We start from the raw sequence: 20,459 nt of genomic DNA, 5'->3' as shown, positions 1-20,459 counted from the left end.
TCAGTGGCGTTCAAGGACACGCAGGCAAAGGCGTCTTCGAATGTCATCTTGGATGCCACGGGCAACCAGCCTACCCACGCATTAACCAACCTAGTCTCTAAGGCTGTCTTGTCACAGCACCTCGCGAGCAGGAGCATATGGGGCCTCCTAGGCGGCCGGCCGCGCTGTCACAGCAAAAGCACAGTGGACGCCTCGAAGTGGCACGACAAGACACAGCAGGGTGTTTGCGGTGGATTCTGAGTGGTGTGGTTCCGCGAAAATTTATAAAACTGCCCCTTAAAATTATTTGCAGTTTCGACATTCTCTCTAAAGAGCAGTTAAGTTGTTCTGATGAGAAAAAATAAGTATTCTAAAAATATTTTTACCACCTACATAAGTTTTCTGTGAACAGTCCTGCAATATTAGTGGATCTCTCCCCTGCCATCCCACACGCATTTAAATATTATGTACCTATCATCTATCTTTCTGTCTGTCTATCTATCTATCTATCTATCTATCTATCTATCTATCTATCTATCTATCTATCTATCTATCTATCTATCTATCTATCATTCTATCTATCTATTTAAGGGAGATCTTGTCAGTTTCTGGGACAGTGACCAAGCTCTTCTTCCCTGGCTCTTCTATCCTGGCCCCCTCCGGCCACGCCCCACACCGTGTTTTTTTTTTTTTTTTTTTTAAGAAGGGTAGCCCCGCCCCCACACCTATGTTGGTCATAGGCTGCTGGAAAAACACGGAGAGTTGGATTAAGCAAATTAACGCTACTAAAGTGGCTCAGGCTGTCAGACCCCGCGTATTCCACTCTGAGTTAGGAACAGCTGTCAAGATGACAGGAAGCTGTTAACGGGATAGCAGTCGACCTCCTTCTCTGTGACTGACAAACCCAGAGGCAAAGTATTGTCTGTGACCTCAAGCCCTGAGTTCCGCCGCAGAAGTGGCTGCAGGCAACTGAGCATGCTCTGAACAGTGCCAGACTGCTGCACGTGGTTGCCTCTGGCATCTGGCTGCCCAAGGTTGAGGAACATCAAGACACCAGAGCTCAGAAGACAGGAGGAGGGAGCTGCCCTTACAGCAAGCAATAGCATGGGTACGTGGGACGAACGGACGAACGCTGGTGCAGAGGGATTTATGTGCCAATGGATGCACGGGCTCTCGTTTCTAAGCATATCAAAACCTAGTCCTTCTCCAAAAGCCTGAGAAATGGAAATCATACTTGAACATTAGTTTCCATAGCATCTTAGCTCAACGAACCTCCCTGCCTCTTTCAAAAACCTAATCCGTTCAAGTTTTCAGTAACCATTCTGTACAGTTGTAGCTGAGAACCACACGGAATCTGTCTCCCTTTGTTCCAGTCAGTCATGTGTATTCTTGTAAAGTATTTTGGTATTCGCTTTGGTTCTATTTCTTTTCCTACCCACTCCTTTTTATTTTTTCCTGTCGCAAACCTGCAGAATACTCCCGTTCTATCTTAGAAATACTCGCTGCAGCATGCTTGTGTGTTTAACCCTCAGTGACGGAAGACTGGAGTGGGAAAGGCTACAGGAAAAGAAAAAAAAGAGTGCAGGATCAAGATGAATAAATTCAGCGAGAAGGAGGGAGAGAGGGTATAAAGGGACAGCAGGGAAAGGGGTGGAAGAGGTGAAGGGAGAGAGAGAGACTGTGGCTCACTGGGTTAGAAGAATGACCAGTGAGGTTCGTTGAGATTCTAGGAAACAGCCCAAATGAGAGTGGCTCTTTATGTCAGCCCCAGTTTAGCTTCAGAGTGGTTCGGGTCACCCTGTCTAGTGAAACTTTGCCTCCTTGAAAATACGCTTATGTGCTTCCCCTTTGAATCTGGGGCCATTTTAATTAACCCCATGGGTTTCTAGGATCTGATATTACTTAGGTCTAGAATACTGCACTGGATCTTGCTTGGATCTCCACAGACATGAGGATCAAAGTAATGAAGCCTGGGAACGGGTGGGCAAGGTGTCTCTTCAACAGCTATCTTGGAACTGATGTTTGAAGCTAACTCCTCCCCAGTCTACCTGTGTGACATGCACTTATAATCCCTGTCACCTTTCCTCCACATCCTGCTTCTTCATGCTCTCTTCTTTGCCCCAGCCAATTATCCTCTCTTATTCTCTCACCACTCTCTTCTCTCCTACTGCCTTGTGATCTCTCATCTTTCTGAAGATGGCTGTACCCAGTTGCTAGAATCTTTGCAGATGGGTCTGTTTTGATTGGTCAGTATCTAGTGTTTGTCCATATATGTCAATATTTTATTTCACCTTTATCCTGAACTGCATTTTTTTTCTCTACATATCCCTAAGTTCAGACTTTACGTGTAAGCTAACAAAACAGCCCAAGTGGAATGCCTCAGGAAACCCAAATCCAGTATGTCCTAAGCAGAGTTCATAAGCCATGATTGCTCTTTTGCTGTGTTTTCTAGAGAGCTTCCTGGTACCTCCACTCAGCCAGAGATCACAAATCTGGAAATGTCTAGGTCTAGTCACCTTGCTTTCTTCTGCCATCCTGCTCGTCACAGGCACCCTCCACCTGCCTGTAGGTGTGTCTTCATAGATCCTGTCCTTTGTGTCCCTACTTACTCTGCTCTCTTCAGCCCTCCTCATCACTAGACATCTTTAACCACAGACCTGTCTGTACTCTTCAACACACCCTCCTCTGTGCCTCCTTGGGTTTTTCCTTCTAAGCAAATTATATTACAGTACGTGTGTGCCTCACCTCTGAGGTGAGTTTCCAGCCTGATTCCCTAGCATGCAGTACCCTAACGAATCCAAATAGCCTGTTGTGCAAACTGACAGCCGCCCCATGCTTGTCACTTCTTTTGTTTCTCTGTCACCTTAATTCATTGGCAAAATCTTAAGCATTCAAGAGTGAGTTCAGACTGGCCTTCCTGTAGTGATTTCTACTTGGATATTTCATCTGTGCCTTGTCTCTTGTCCCCATTTTGACATCTGATCTTGATTTTTCTTTCCTTTGTCTTCTCTGCACTGTGGGGAAGTTGATAACCAGGGCTGCATCTCAACCATCTATGTTTCCAATATCAACAGAGGTTTACCTGATGGATGAATGATAGGTGTATATATTGTTATAATATGGGAAGTTTGCTCCTTAAAAAATAATTCTTCTCTAAGTGTTTACACAGATTGCAAATAAATTGACATGCTGTCAGAACGAAGTCACACGCAGTGCAGCCAGAGGAACCTAAGTGAGATCTCAGGTTTGACTTCCTTATACCCCAGAGATTTTCTTCAGCTTCAGAAGTCTGGAATGCTTAGTGAGCCATCTGGTGCCCTTCTTTCACTGGCACGAATAAGCACAGCATTACTAATTAATCCACAAATTTCATTGTTTTTCGTTACTCTGCTTTCTTCTGGCAGTGTAGTTACAACCTCTAATTATCTGAAGGTCCTTATTCTACCCCCTAGAACAGAGCTGCTGCTCCTTCTCCTTCTCCTTCTCCTTCTCCTTCTCCTTCTCCTTCTCCTTCTCCTTCTCCTTCTCCTTCTCCTTCTCCTTCTCCTTCTCCTTCTCCTCCTCCTCCTCCTCCTCCTCCTCCTCCTCCTTCTTCTTCTTCTTCTTCTTCTTCTTCTTCTTCAAATATGATTGTAATACTTCTCTTAACTTTCAGTGTCTACTGATATACACCTAGAAATACACCCTGGGAACTGTAAGAGGTTACATTATTAGTAGTATAATATATACATTTCTACATCTGTATATTTTAGTGAGAATTTTGGTTTCTTTTAAAAGACAGGAATATTGTAAGAATGTGTTTTCATTTTAACCCCAGATGTGGGATGTGGGGCTGCTTCAGACTGTCCACAGCAACTGACTATGACTTGCCTTGTGCTCTAGCAGGGGCGTGATTTTGCCAGCTTCAGATACTTTCTGATTGTGTGATATTTGGAATACTGGGGACTTTTCAGAGGGTATATAAATGCTAGAGCCCTGAGGGTTTGTTGTTTGTTTGTACGCTCTTGGTCTCAGTTTGTTAAGTAGTTGTGTGCAAAGAAGGTACAATAAGAAATTAGTTACCCTGACGGCAACTCCCCTAATCAGCAGGAAGTAGTCTAACAATAACAGCCCCTTCCCCCTCTATCTTTTTTTCTCTCCTATCTAGTGTTAGGGTGTTGAATGAGTAGAAGAAAAGAAAGAACTCATGAAGTAGACAAAAGTCTGCCCACAATGTAGAATTCTACTTCAGGCTTCTCTTTGTTCCTGGAAGTTTGAAACAGCATACTTGGGACAGTGGGATGTGTGTGGAAGGAGCGAAATGAAACAAGGACCTCTCTCTGAAGTAGCTGAGGATACAAAGCCACTTGAAAAGTCTGAGTGTGTACTAGGAAAATATTCTCTTTCTCTTACGAGTTGAGCCTGTGCTCTGGGGTGGGTGAGCCTTTGGAGATGTTTGAGCATGTGTGTGGTCTAACCAGTTATCCAGCTGGAATAATCTAGATATCAAATGGCATGCTTGAAATTAATAGGAGGCAGAGGGCCCAGCTGAAACCACACCCTTCCGGACCTCCTTCCACACTACAACAAAGCCTTTCTTCCCTGGAAAAGTTCACCAGCCTATGATACTAATAGCCATTACAACTGATCACTCCTTAATTATTTCTCCTAAGGCTTCTAAGGCTTCATTTAATTAGGATCAAATTATTGGCGGGGTGGGGGGCGGGGGGGGGGAGGGGAAGAATGCACTCAGGGTTCTGCCTCCTATGTTTGCATGGGATGTTTAGAAGCCACTAGGGAGATGACTGCACCCTCTATGAGACCCCTTGGCAACCATTTTGACTTTGTAGGCGTGCTGACTTGATTCTGGAAAAGTTTTGTGTTGTATATAGTTGGGATCTTTGTTACCCAAGTAATCAAACCAAAAGGTCCAGAACAGACTATGATATTCTCCAGGAGTACGGCCCACTAGCTGACTTCTTTTGTCCTCAGACTTGACGGGGAGGCTACACTATTCACTTCAGAATACTGCACAGAACAAAGGGTCTCTCATGCCCAGAAGTCTGACCTCTTTGTGGAGACCTCTGTAGGAGCAACTATGACTTTGTGCCAGCCATAGACGACATCCAAAAGTGAATGTGGCGGCTTGCACTGATCTTCTCTTTCTGGGGGATTTTCAAACCTTACTCACTGATGTAGTTGTTTATTAAAATTAAGAGGAAAGGGAAGAGAATTCTATATTTTATCCTTTGAATAGACATGACACCAAATTCTTGGAGTGGACACAGAGCTCTCACAGGAGAGAAAGATGAGAAACCCAGAGTGGGCATACAGTCCTCTGGGAATCCCAGAGACTTGCAGAGATAATGATGGGGAGACATGCAAAGAGCTAGTGAGATCTATTCTCATAGGAGGCACTAAGAATACAGGGTGACTAAGTGGATGTCTAGCTCCTTTTCTGGAGACCAACTAGGTAAAGTATGGACAGATTCCAAAAGCCAGATGGCTAAAACCTAGTCCTACCTTAGGGCCTCTATACAAGGAGCTCCAAGACCCAGGGAATGCATTAGTTGTCAGAATGGGAAAGAGGATTTGGCACTTAAATTTACTTTGTGTAATGTCACTATTCTAACTTGATTTGACCCTGGAAATTAAGCTTCTGAGCAAATGGAAATATCTGTTCCTCTCACAGTGAAGGGCAGAATCCAAATGGTAACCTTCAGGATGGGGCCCAACTTCTCTCCCATTGTGGTTACAGGACTGTTTGGCTTGACTGGTTTTTGTCCAAGATAAGTTTTCTTATGAATAGCAGACTTTTTTTTTTTTTAAATCTAGGGATCATGTGAAGACTGTATAATAATTGCAATTATTGAAAAATCACAGGTGATTTTCCAGACAGATAGCAAATGCGGTTTCTCTTTAGGCCTCTTTTCGATCTAATCTCACACAGTTTCTTGCACAATGTAGATTCCAGTGAGTTCTGTTAAGGCTTGTTGACTGCAGTTCCCAGGAGAAAGCTGTGCCTGTATTAGCCATTCTTCAAATCTGGTTGATGGATTAGAAGGCCAGTGGTTGTGGGAATTAAAAAAAAAATTACAGATCTAGGGACAAATTATCTTGAGTTATCTTAGCCCCTTAGACAGCCATTTATTACCTACATCTGTGTCTGATGCGGCATCCTTGTGATTATTAGGTAAATCCCTTTGGAATGTTATGAATGAGCACCAACCCAAAGGATAATAGTGCCATCAGGTAGTGTCTGAGGCCTATAGCAGAGCTTTCCCTCCCTTGCTATAACATGCCTATATGTGATGTTTCCACTGTTGTATTTTAAACTGTCTTGATCTATGGCATTCTTTGCTCTGTTACCATACATGCTTAACTGTTAAGTTGTTGGAACATAGTATTTGGAGGAAAACTAAATTTGAGTCCCTAGACCATGATAACACTTATTTGGTTCCAGAATAATCTACATTTCCCTCTCGTTGAGATGAGAGCTGTACTTTTTGTGTTGTTACCAACATGTTGGTGGAACCTCTTCTCACACCCTGGGTCTGAAATGCCATTCAGACTTCAGCCTCACTGCCTCTGAGTTACTGATTCTGGTTCTCTTTGTTGAGAATGTTTCAGGTCTGCTATGCACATGTTTCTCTTTGGCCTGGGTCAGTAGATAAAAACTGAGGCTACTCACAAGCTGGGGACAAGTGTATAAGCAGCTACCTGAATAATAGCTAAACCACCCGAGGAATATTTAGTAGCTTTTTCTTTCAGTACTGCAAACTATAGGCTTCTTATTGTAATAGGTCAGCATTTCTGTCATTATTGCTACTATTGCAGTGCCAGGGATTGGACTCAGGACCTTATGAGTGCTAGGCAAGTGGTCTACCATTAAGCTATGTCACCAGCCTCTGTTATTAATGTTAATGAGCCTTCCAAATTGCTTTAATTTTAAGGACATTTTAAAATTAACCACTTCCAAAACACGAGGAACATTGTGATTGTATCTAATGAATGAGGTTAAGCAATTTTCACAAACTGCATAGAAATTACAGCTTTCTTCTCACGTGTATAGAACATAGAGTAAAAGATGCCATTGAGAATTAACCAATAATCAAGATGGCATGGGCTGGTACCATGAGGTAGAAAACAGAGGGAAAGATCTGGAACTCTGTAGGTCTCCCTCAACGTGATCAGTGGCAATGATTTATAATGATTTATAGTGCCATGAATAAGCTTTGGCCTATAACTCTAATTACTGGAAATGGACCAGCCATCTTCAAGAATCTTTCACTGTTACACGAATATCACATTTAATTACATTAAAAGCCCACTATTGCTCATTGCTCATGGAGGACATAGTCAGGAATGAGTTCATTCTGAGTCAAACTGCCTCTCATCTCCTAGCCATTTACTTAATTCATCCCACACATCATTCATCAGAGCTGGACCTCCCTCCATCCAGGGAATACCAGAATATCCAAAGAATCAAAGATAGCTCTGAAGGTGTATTACAGAACGTCAAAACAGCCACCTACAGAGTAAAGCGCAGGGCTCTGCTTGACTCTACATGCGCCTGACAGCTTGGAGTGGCGTGCACTTTTCTGTGCTCTCCTTGGTTCTTGGGGTTATGGGTCTTAACAGCCTGGTGGTTGTCTGTATCAGTTTCTTGCTTCATTTCCTCTTAGGCAATTCGTTTTCTGTAGCTGTGCCATTTGCTTTCCTTTCAGAGTGTTATGGGACAACTTAGGAGAGTCTGGATGGAGAAGTGAGGAACTGCATTCATTCTGGGAAGAATGGGAGATACTTCTCAGATCCAAAGCAGCATCGGCTCTCTGCCTGTGGTAGCTCTCCGATGGCTGGATTCCAGGGTTGGTGTTCAGAGTGCATGTGCTGATGTGGCTAGTTATGTTTTCTAAGATACCAGTTCAGGTGAAAGATTCCGTTAAACAGCTGCTAAGTTAAAATGGAAACTATGATGAGTAAGGAGAGAACACATAAACTGTAGAATCCAGGGGTTCTTGAACCTTTCTCTCCCTCCCTCCCTCCCACCATTCCCTTCCCTTCCCTCCCCGCCCCTCCCTTTTCTTTTCCTTTCCTTCCTCCCTCCCCCACCTCCCCTTCCTCCCTTCCTCCTCTCTTCCTCCCTTCCTTCCTTTAATTCTGTGTGCTATATGTATTTTTAAGAAAAACCAACTGGCTGTCCATGGAGCCCCAAAGAACCCCGCTCCCACCCCAGCACTGAAATTGCAGGCATAAGCCCAGTTTTTCACACGGGTTCTGAGGATCTGAGTTCCGGTACTCATGATTTCTACGCAAGCACTTACTGATGGAGCCATCGTCTCCCGTGTGATTCATCTCTTCCATCCCTTTCTGAGAACCCTGTTTATAGGATGCGCCTGCTGAACTGTGAGGAAACCATTTTAAGGAGACGACATTGCCAGCTTTAAAGATGCTACTGTTTCATTGTCTCCTTATCCTGATCCCTATGTTTGCCTTCAGTGTCCGGTCCTAGCTTCAGTGGAGACTCATTTCCTCTAGGAAAAGGGCATATCTAATTGTCCCCGTCTGAGGGCCATGCCCCCTGGGGTGGAAGGGGACTGGAAGCTTAAAGCACAGGCTCACGGGCACTTCTAGATGCTCAAGACTGCTTCTGGATACAGGTTTCCTAAGCACCTCAGCTGCTCCTTGGACCCTACCCACTGTCATCAGGGTTGAAGGGAAGGTAGTGGTCATTTGACCTCCCAGATCCTCCTGATGGCTTCAGAGGCAGAAGCCTGGTGCTGTGGCTTAAGGGACTCTCCCACCACCCTCTAAATGCCCTGCTTCCCTGAGCTTGTTCTGATGGTCTGCTACCTTTCTGTGCTGGAGTGCTGTTATATCTGCTCCTATCTTGGGCACTGTATAACCTCTGAGGATTTCCCAAGTGTCCTTCATAAGCCACCCAGCTTTGGAATTACATTCCTTTCTGGAACTGCCCATTCTGTTCAGCAGTACATTTAAGAGTAGCCCAGGGTAGGGCTCTGGAAGAACAGCAAGCATGGATTTGTCGAGGGAATGTTTACCTTCACTTCATGGTCCTGTGCAAGGAGAACACCTCTTGAAATGGCAGTATCTTTACCATATAGAAACACAATGATTGTGGAGAGAATATTTTTCTCATATAACACTAATTGTTAGAGTGGCAATAGGATGACTGTGGGTCGCTGCTGGATTAGCCATGATAGGTAAGCTCCTGTATGGTTCTCTCTTGATGCCATTACATGAAATTTGCCATATAATTCATGAGGCTTTAGAATGGACCAGATGCAATATGTTGGATGAGTGAAACTGGAATTGGGAGTAAGTAGGAAAATCAAACCTGATGCATATCTTTTAATCTATTATAAAATATATATGTCATGTTTGTCTAATGATTTAGGTATGCTGCATAATTTATAGTGACAGTTCATTTAAAAAAGAACCAGGGTATCTTTTCTGAAAGCCATAAAGCTAATTAGAGAGTGACTTTCATCCCATGATTTAATTATGGCAGGAGAGCTAGAAGATTAATAAAAATATTAAGTACAATAAATGCAATTTCAATGACTGAATTACAAGGAAAAATATCAGCAATCATAAAATAAAATGAAATTTACATTTTTAAACAGTCTGCAGTATTTTGTTAAACATCGTTACATAATTTTATTTTTTTGATACAACATTGAAATTGTTTTACTGTGTAAACCACATTTAGTGTGTATTGTTTGTCTTCACCAATTAGAATTAAAACCCCTTGAAACAGAGGTAACATCTGTTTGTACAGCCTTGGCAACCAGGTTGGATCCTGCATCTAAGATAGCTTTCTAAGTGTCTGTTAATGAGAATATTAATTTGTTATTGATTTATGTAGCTTTCTGATAAAATGGTCTATGTTGGGATATTTAGCATGTGAAAGAAAGCCAATGACTTCATTTTGAATACTCATTTGAAAAAAGAGACTACGATTATTTGGTTATTAGCAATCGAGTGTTTGGGGAGAGATTTCTGAGGCAGAAATAGGTACCATAGTTAGTAGTGGAAGATTCCTTAAGCTGACCACAACATTTATCATACCATTTATACATATGTTTCAAATACTAGTTTGAGGGCCTGGGTACCAGAGTTTTTCCAGAGAGATCTCTGGCCAGGCCTGGTACACAGGTTCTGGTGAATGCAGGCAAGGAGGGGAAGTTACTTCCCCACTTTTGCTGCTCCAGTTGGCTCCACCTCCATCTCTGCCGTGCCATAATTCTGTCCGCCGGTCCTGCACTGAATCAGGTCGGGGTGGGCCAAGGAGAAGCCAACTAGCCTGTGAGAAGTGCAGCAAGGCCTCCAGCGGCGCTTCGGGATAGCAGATCTCTTCCCAAGTGTTTCAGCTCTTAGGACAAAGACTCAGACTACCGAGTAGTTGTCGCACACCTTTATTCCCTTGGATAAGACTTGGTGGCACACGCCTTTAATCCCAGCACTTGGGAGGCAGAGGCAGGCGGATTTCTGAGTTCGAGGCCAGCCTGGTCTACAAAGTGAGTTCCAGGACAGTCGGCTATACAGAGAAACCAAACCAAACCAAACCAACCAACCAACCAACCAACCAACCAACCAACCAACCAAAAAAGACCTATATACAGTCTTGGGGATGATTCAGGGTTTGAAAGCAGGTATTTCTAATTGGTTTGGACTGAGCGTTTGGGGAAACTTTATTTGCATGTGAGAGGGCTTAGTGCTGCTACTTTGTGATTGATGCCTTATACCTCTCTGCAGGGGGGCTGTGGGAGGCTTCAGCTAAGTGCCAGGGGCGTGGCCAAAGTCCTGCAGTCCCATGCAGGTGAAAATCTCCACCCACCAAGGCTGGGGGCGTGGGGGAGGGTTCAAGGCCTATGCTTGACTGAAGACCAGGCTGTCTGTGCGCAGCCCATTGTCCCACACTAGTTTCTGTTTGTTGTTTTTGTTTTGAGACAATGTCTTGTATCACAGGTTGGTTACAATGTCTTGCTAGCACAAGCTGGTCATGAACTCTGTACTGGCTGGTTTTGTGTGTCAACTTGACACAAGCTGTAGTTATCACAGAGAAAGGAGTTTCAGTCGGGGAAGTGCTTCCATGAGATCCAGCTATGGGGCATTTTCTTAATTAGTGATCAAGGGGGAAGGGCCCCTTGTGGGTGGGACCATCTCTGGGATGGTAGTCTTGAGTTCTATAAGAGAGCAGGCTGAGCAAGCCAGGGGAAGCAAGCCAGTAAAGAACATCCCTCCATGGCCTCTACATCAGCTCCTGCTTCCTGACCTGCTTGAGTTCCAGTCCTGATTTCCTTTGGTGATCAACAGCAATGTGGAAGTGTAAGCTGAATAAACCCTTTCCTCCCCAACTTGCTTCTTGGTCATGATGTTTGTGCAGGAATAGAAACCCTAACTAAGACAAACTCCATTATTTTTCCTCAGCTCCAAAGAAAGTTAGAGGTGTATATTCCCACACCTTGCTTCATATTCTAATTCTTATGCACAAAATGCCCCGAACGGCAGGAGTGAAAGAACTGTCCAGTCAGGGAAGCGCTCATATCTGGTTTAATTTTGATTTTGATTTTTTTTTTTTATTATTTTGAGACAGGGATATAGCTCAAGTTGTCCTCCAACTCGCTAAGTAGACAAAGGTCAACTTGAACTTCTGATCTTCCTGCCTCTACCTCCTGAGTATTGGGATTATAAGCAGGTACCACCCTGTTCCTTTGGGGTGGGGGGCCTAGGGCTGATGATTGACCTCAGCCTTTGTGCCAGCATCCTATGAAATGAGCTTCTTCACCAGCCCCACTCGGTTGTTTGCTGCTTTGAAGCTGTCTATCAAATTCCCAGGAGAATGGAAGCTGAGAAGTGACAGCATAGTGTTCCCCCTTCCATAGAATTTACTCCTTTGTGTCTCAATAACAAGCTTTTATCCTTTTAAAGGTTTCTGTCTTAGGGGAGTAAGCATCGTAAGACATATCTTATGTAGAGAAGGCTCAGGTGCTAAATCAAGAGAGTCTATTAACCCTTAGACAGCTCCCTGTGATATGAAAGGAAAGATCTTTTCTAATTGAATTTGATTGTTTCAGAGCTGTCCTAGATCTTCCTGCCATGTGGAAGTGAGCTTGCTCGTCGAGATTTTGGTGGACTGAAACTGTAGCTCGGTGGTAGAGTGCTTGCCTATCGTGGACAAAAGTCCCGAGTTCCAGCGTCGAAGAAAACCACGCCAAAGCCTTGCTGCTGGAACTCTTGCTCTGGTGGTTATTTTCCTCAGATCATAAGGTGCACATGATGTGCCGCACACATCATTTATGTTTAAAATCCAGTTTCATTTTTAACTCCAGGCCTTAGGAAGAATCTGCTCCACCATTCTAAGGTTTTCAAAGGAGAGATTTTATAGGGTAGACCCCACTAGTTCACTGTTTCGCCATTATAAGCAAAACCATGCAAATCCTGAGGGTCAGTTTAAAGTCGATTATGTGTCTTGAGGTTTATCATTGATAGTGTTTTGGGGACTGGAGAGACGCCATAGTCTATAAAGTGTCTGACCTGAAAGTATGAGGATCCCAGTACAGACTCCCTATACTTGGGTAAAGTCTGGGCCTAGCAGCACACAAGTCTAGCACTAGGTTGGAGAAGGCTATCTATAAACCTAAAACTGGGGTGTTTGTGGAGATAGGTGGTCAGTTAGCGTAGATGAATCAATGAAAACTCATTCAAGAAGACAGTTATCATCATGTCTGGCTGCTATAGGCACTCACACATGCATGTGCATCTTGAACACATGCACAGGTGGGTACACACACACACATCTTTGTACAAAAGTGCAGTGTTTTCACTCTATAGTTAGAGCTGCATGGTACTTGCCCAAGCCTTTCTTTTGATAATATCTTTACTAGCTTAAGTACCAGGACCTCCTCGTTAATGCTGGTAAAGAATCCAGATGCCAAGGCTCGTGAGAAATTCATTGTGAGAAAACTTGATTCCTTAGATGCCAAGAAAGCAGAATTGAATTTAGCTTCCAATAATGACTATGAAGGTTTAACTCAGCAAAAGGATGCATTCCTGCTCATTCTGCAGAGGTCTTAGTCTCAGATTGGTTATTCTGAGGTCACATGGACACTTTGCACTTACCATACTACTGAATGCAGACTGAATAATGAACTGCTTGGATTCTGTGGACATCATGGATCTTTGTACTTCTGTCATATGATCAGGGTTATTAAGCTGGACAATTTTTCTTTGATTATTTGCTCCATGGAAAGGGTAATATGGCTGGCCAGGCAATAGTTTGGTTTTGAAAGCCCAGCCTGCTAGCAACATGGATAAAGCACACATTGCCATGTAGTATCTGAATAGATTTTATAGTGCTATAAAAGACGATGATCTGTCCCTTTCAGAGTACACATTTCACAATTAACATGGTGGGCAGGATTTTACTGCCTGGCACCCCAATCATCTCATGAAAGTGGAGATGCTAATTAAATAAGTAAAGCAAATGAGCACGGAGAAGGTACACCTTGTTGTTGTTTCTTCATTTAATTTCCAGAATCAGCGAAGTCTTCACACTGAAGAAGGAAAGTTCCAAGTTCAAGGACCAAGATTAGGATCATTCTGGAACACCTTTTTGGGTTGGCATTCAGAACTGAAAGTTTAGCTCTGTTGCACAAAGGGTACAGTGCCAGGTGATGCACTCTTTGACCAAGAAGGATAAAATGGACTAAAGAAAAGGGGCCACCTACCCATCTCAAAACTATTAACCCAGAATTGTTCCTGTCAAAAGGAAATGCAGGGACAAAGAGTGGAGCAGAGACCGAAAGAAAGGCCATCCAGAGACTGCCCCACCTGGAGATCCATCCCATATACAGACACCAAACCCAGACACTATTGCTGATGCCAAGAAGTGCTTACTGACAGGAGCCTGATATGGATGCCTCCTGGGAGGCTCTGCCAGAACCTGACCAATACAGATGCAGATGCTTGCAGCCAACCATCAGATTGAGCATGGGGAGCCCAATGGAAGAGTTAGGGGAAGGCCTGAAGGAGCTGAAGGAGTTTGCAACCCCACAGGAAGAACAATATCAACCAACCAGACCCTGACCCTCCCAGAGCTCCCAGAGACTAAACCACCAACCAAAGAGTACACATGGAGGGGGAAGGAGGGGCAAGGAGGGGGAAGTGGGTTTAAGGAGGGGAAACTGGGAAGTGGGATTACATTTGAAAAGTAAATAAATAAAATAACCAATTTAAAAAAAAAAAAGAAAGAAAGAAAGGAAGAAAGAAAAGAAGAGCCAATAGGACAGCCCAAAGTGCAGCGATGCTACCAGTAAGCCCATGATTTATAGCTGTGCTGTTCCTGCAGTAATGCCCTGTGAGCATCCCTGAGGCCAAAAATTCAGATGGAATCCTCCTCAGAGCCCACTGCCTAAGTTTTCACTGATCTTTACCATCAGTCACACTTAATATTAAATTGCCAAAGAAGATTTGCCCAGAATCTTTGACTTTCTACAACTTCCTCATAAAATACTTTTTTTTTTTTTCCTTCAAGCTGCTCTTCTAATTGATGTGTGAACACCTACGTCAGATTTCAGTGCATTTGTGAAGACAGAGGCACTGGGGGCACTTGGCGCATTTACAGTCAGTGCATCTGGGGACAAAGGCAGCATATCCTGTCTAACAGAGCACCAAACATCAGAGTATGATGTAATCCTAACTCGTGCTGCAATCTTGATTCCATGTAAGATCAGATTCCAAGAGTGGGAATTGGGATTTTCTTTTATAGGAATGTGGGGGACACAGTTCACCTTCTGAAAGTGTGGTTTCCTTGAAGAAAAATTAGCTTCCTGTAAGAGACCCAGCAAATATTTTGAGAGTAAATACTCATTTGCTATGACTGCCAAGTAGAATTTGCCATTTTAACTTTGAACAATATGCTGATGGACCTTGAAGTGTTAAGTGTATGTTGGCCTTCCTAAGAAGCACACACACACACATACACACACACACACACACACACACACACACACACGCTTCTCTAGAATAAAAAATAGTCTTAAAAAACATAAAAACACCACTTCAAGACTACGCAATATTCTGCCAGTCTCACATAAGAAGACAGATTATATTAAGTGTGTCAGTTGTAAAAAAAAAATCAATATTTAAACTGATTCTGTTTTCTACCATTCCTTAGAATTGTTTCAACCTTGTATCTTCATCTAGTATGCAGCAGGACACCCTGTTGATGGAATCAAATAATGCTTGTATACAGTGACTTGTATTTTTGAAGTTAATTGAATGGACATGTCTAGTTGGCATTGTTCATAAAATTTCAGGCTTATAGTACGATTTAATCATATTGGATGCATAGTTCTTTCTAAAACTTGAAATTTTCTTAATATCAGATTTCCCAAATTCCCACTGATCTTTTCTGCAAGACTGCCACCTGCTGGCAAAAGGTTTGTTACTTTACATAGAAAACAATTGCACAGTTTACTCAGTGTACAAGGGGATGCATTACAACTTGAAACATGTACCTAGGCTTTGGGGTTTCCTAGGTTGGTGTAAATGACCGAAACATAGATGTCCCCAAAGCCCTCACCCTACAAGGTTTTATGTGTATTCTTTCCAGTTGGCTGTTAATAGCAAGCCATGAATACATGTGTCTGAGTCTTGGGAAGACGGGCCAACTGTGGCTCAGGCTCATTCCTTTTGAATGATTGTGAAATGACTATGACTGTGGGCGAGGGGTCTCTAAGCATTGTTAAAATGTATGCATCTCTGAAGTCCTTTTGTAACTACAATTTTTCTAATGTATTGGGAATGCAGCTTTGTGCTCTGCCAGGACTGCCACCTTACTCCCCTGGCTGGCAGCAGCAGCCCCAGGACTACCCCTCACTAAGGACTTCCTCAGATCTTCATAAAGTGACACAATTTTACACTGTGATGACAGGAACTGCTTACATGTGAGCTTGCAAGTCTGCTTTAAACAATCTCCTATTTCCTTGTCTGTAGCAGGGTTAACGATTCTGTTGTAACAGGGCTAACATTTTCTAGTTGTCTTGAAGTTTAAATTAGATTTCAATATATACATGAAAACTGTTAACTTTGTTATTGGTATCTCAGGGTCAGATATGGCACCACTATCACCAGTAATTAAAAGACTGATCAAGATATGACAATGGCCTCCTCTTTTATCTACAGTGATAAATCCATGTTTACTCCCCTCCCTGACTTGAAAGTCAGGTAGATAGAATTTGAAGTTTCTTGACCCTGTATATCACTAGGATCATGATAGAGATGCCTCCTAGAGTCATCAGTATGTTTAGAGCTCCTTTAGGTTTGTTAGTGTGCTCCCTAGTCTTTGTTCATTAAGCCTAACTATGTATTTGTTAGAAAGAAAGGTGAATGATGAAGACAGTTGCATGAGCAAGAGCAAGAGCAAGAGCAAGAGCAAGAGCAAGAGCAAGAGCAAGAGCAAGAGCAAGAGCAAGAGCAAGAGCAAGAGCAAGAGCAAGAGCGGCCATTAGTTCAAGGACATGAATTTACTCTACTTAGCTTCTGTGAGAGGTGCCAGAATCCATGATCAGGAAAAAGAACCCCCTTAAGAAAGACAATTCTCTTCTACGCTAATTCCCCCAATGAGGTAACATTTTAGGTGCTATATCATATCATGACTGGATTTTTGCAGATTTTTGTTTTGTTTTGTTTTCCACTCTTGCTCGTCTCAGCTTCAAGGGCCTGAGGTTTCCCTTATTTGCCCGTATCCCTAAGAGACTTGAGTAATAGAGCTGCTGGCTGGGTCTCTGGCTACACAGAACAAACAGTGCCCATGTGTGAATTGAATTAGGTGTTCAGGATGAATGTTCATCATTTTAAAAGCAGTGTTGATCAAATCCTAGTTTCCTGGAAAGCATCCCATAAACACTTGTTTCAGTCATTGGCAAAGATTCCCAAGTTGTCAGGGTGACGTTTAACTACAGCATGATCAGTGTTTAGATTTGGAGGCATTAGACAGGGCGCACACAATTTGATACTTGTTGGGACACTTGTGCTGGGAGTGGAAGCTGGCACTCCAGCACTGCAATCTGTGCTGCCTCCTTCTGAGACCTACATCCTTGGAACTCCAGCATCAACCTCAGGTCAGGGCAGGTAGGGCATGAAGTACTTAGGAAGGAATGCTTATAATAACCTTGGGTTTGTGTTTGTCATAAAAGGACTGTGAGTTCAATTCAATTAATGAGTAAAATGATACAGAGACTAAAAGATGTTGGTACCCGTGACTCAGAAATACAACCTGGTTCGTGGACACCATCAGATGTTTTTCTTTGAATATTACTGTGAACAGTTCTCTTCTCTCTGTTTTATGTAAACCCACTGTAGTCAACTTTTCTTTCTGTTTTTTTTTTTAAGTGCTTTTGAGAGACCACACTTTTGGGGTTCAGACTCTATCTTAGAAAACCTGACCTAAGTTTAAAATCAAGTAAACTAACAGGCTGGTACCTGGCTTCAGTTTTCAACTCATCCCCCAACAAAACCTGAGCCTAGATTCAGTTTCCATGCTGTTCTCCCTCAGCAAATCCAGCATCTAGCACCAGTTTCCAGGTTATTCTACAGCAAATCTGCACCTCCAAGTTACAAGCCCACCCCTGCCTAACAACCACCCGTAAGGAGGAAAGCAGAAGTTAAGTTTATGGTTTGGCTCCCAGCACCAGCCAATTGTGCTAAAGGCCACAGTAGCCCCCCAAGTAGATGCTTGCTAGGCTAGAAACACTCACCCCATGCTTGTCATTTCCTATAAAACCTTGTCCCAATGAGTGTTTGGGGCTTTTTCCCACCAGAACAGTCCTATGGGTCAGAGGTGAATTAAATCCGAGCTTGAGCTTATGAATAAAGACCCTGGTGTGATTGCACTGGATCGGCTCCTGATTGGTCCTTCAGGGTTCACAAACACTTCCTTATACTACATTTTGGTGTGTTGGTGGGAAAATTCCCCTTGACCTTCAGGACTACTAATCTAGAGTGTCTTGATGTTGGCAAATTCAGTCTAGGCCTGTCTATATGTGTGTTTGTAGTTCTATGATAAACTTCCTGTTTCCTGTCTGCCTGTATGATAAATCTGTCCATGTTAAGAGCTTCTTTTATTCTCTCTTCCTCGGGATCAGGTATGGGAGGAGATGGGGATGATGTACAGAAAAGTCAGGAATTTGAATAGAGGAGGTGTGTAGCAATGGGGGATGGGGAATTGGGAGTAATCACTAACAAGTCCCAGATGCCAGGAAAGCAAGAGACTCCCAGGACCCAACAGGGATGAGATTAGCTGAAATGCACAACAAAGGGGAGGGACTACCTGTAGAGACCATACCCAGAGGTTAGTCAAGGACCCTGGTTGGGGGATGGGACCACCCACTCATCTCCAAAATTTTAATCCATAATGGCTTCTGTCTAAAGGAAATACAGGGAAAAATTATAGAGCAGAGACTGAAGGAAAGGCCACCCAGAGATTGATTGCTCCACCTGGGTATCCATTCCATAGACAGACACCAAACTCAGACACTATTGTGGATGCTAAGAAGTGTTTGCTGAAAGGAGACTTTTATAGCTGTCTCCTGAGAGGCTCTGCCAGAGCCTGACAAATACAGAGGTGTATGCTCACAGCCAACCATTGGACTGAGCAAAGGGACCCCAATGGGGGAGTTAGGGGAAGGACTGAAAGAGCTGAAGGGGTTTGCAACCCCATAGGAAGAACAACAATATCAACTAACCAGACCCAGCAGAGCTCCCAGGGACTAAACCACCGACCAAAGAGTACATATTGAGGGAGTCATGGTTCCAGCCGCATATGTAGCAGAGGATGGCATTGTCTGGCATCAGTAGGAGGAGAGGCCCTTGATCCTGTGAAGGCTTGATTCCCTAATGTAGGGGAAATGCCAGGGTGGTGAGGTGGGAGGGGGTGGGTCTAAGGGGGAGCACCCTCATAGAAGCAGGTGGAAAAAGGATGGGATAGGGAAACCAGAAAAAGGGATAACATTTGAAATGTAAATAAAGAAAATATCCAATAAAAAAGGTTTGTTTGTTTGTTTGTTTGTGTTTTGAGCTTCCTGTTTGTCCACATGTTAAATCTGTCCATGTAGTCTGCTTAGTGAAACAGCTTGGTTCCACACAGTGCCTGGTCTATGCTGTTCTTTGTTGGTAAACTCTGAGTGGTGCCACATCTGTAATCTGTTCAGAAAAAAAGGCCTTGAATCTGTATCCAGGGATCGGATTTGGTTAAGATAAATGTATCAGGGGACCAACCGTGGCCATGAGGGACATGGAGATGTTCTGAACCCCGATCTGGGGTGGGTGCGAGCTCAGAAAGACAAGGGTGTCACACCAATCTGACTACCTTTGTCTCTTCCTGACAAGGAGCAAGGGGTGAGTTTCTTTTTTGTGTTTGAGTGCCATTTTCTTGTTTCTCGCTTCTGTATGATAGGGAGAAAAGGTCAAACTTGTGTTTTTGTGTGCTACGTGACAGAGAAGAAGGGATGAGTTTCTTTTTTGTGTGTATGAGTGCCATTTTCCAGTTGTTTCTCATTTCTGCCTGATAGAGAGGAAAAGTCAAATTTGTGATTTTGTGTATTATACTTGGGTTTCTCATTATGAGGTAACTTTGACGGACTTATCAACATGGAACAGGCATCTTCAACCCCATTAGAATTGCTCCTTAGTAATTTTAAGGATGTTAGAAATAGGAGGGAGAATCTCTCAGTCATTATTAAGAAAGATAAGTTGACCACATTCTGTAGGTCAGAATGGCCCACTTTTAACATTGACTGACCCCCCAGAAGAATCTTTTGACCTGAGATTGTGCCAAGGGATCAAGAAAGTCATTTTCAAACTAAAATTTGGCCAACTGGACCAAATACCTTATGTGATGGTTTGGTAAAACCTCCTAGAGGACCCACCATCTTGGCTTAACTCTTTTTTCACCAGACAATAGGCGGAAGATCTTGCCTTGGCTACTAAAAAGCCCAAGGATACAAAGGATGCCAGACCATTCATCTCCTTTCTGCACCATTCTTCTATTCTGTCCTCCAATGGAGAACAGAAAAGGATGCTATCTTTCCACCCATACCTTATTCAACCCCTCAGGCAGGAAAGAAGCCACCACAGGCATCCCGATAGCAGGCAGGGAATGGGAGACTTGATGTAGGGACACAAAGTCGATGTGGACTGCCTTCTGAGCCAGAGTCCATCTTCCTGCCCTTGCGGGTAGCTGGACCAGTTGATCACCAAGGGAACCAACCGTATCACTATTGGCCTTTTGCCACTACTGACTTTTATTGACTTTTGCAAATTCCCTATATCACAGAAGAGAGGGAGAAAATCTAGGCAGAGGTTCTTAGATGTACAGGGGAGTCCTCCCCCCCAAACAACCTAGCAGCTATTTATGCTTGCTTCCCCCTAACTCAATCAGATGGGTAATGTAACACTGTTGAAGGTAAGAGGAG

The 20,459-nt window shown here is 43.4% G+C and overlaps 1 long non-coding RNA gene across 1 annotated transcript; it reads left to right on the top strand.

The window, feature by feature from the left end:
* Nucleotides 1-698: 698 nt before the first annotated feature.
* Nucleotides 699-16,140, top strand: Gm34730. Its single transcript, XR_379010.3, has 3 exons — nt 699-1,087; nt 12,060-12,252; nt 13,520-16,140. It is a non-coding gene; the product is annotated as a predicted gene, 34730 (long non-coding RNA).
* Nucleotides 16,141-20,459: the final 4,319 nt, after the last annotated feature.

Source organism: Mus musculus, chromosome 8 (assembly GCF_000001635.26).
Source record: "Mus musculus strain C57BL/6J chromosome 8, GRCm38.p6 C57BL/6J".
In the NCBI taxonomy this organism is placed as follows: Eukaryota; Metazoa; Chordata; class Mammalia; order Rodentia; family Muridae; genus Mus; species Mus musculus.
The sequence above is the reverse complement of the archived record's forward strand: the minus strand, read 5'-3'. Positions and strand labels throughout refer to the sequence as shown.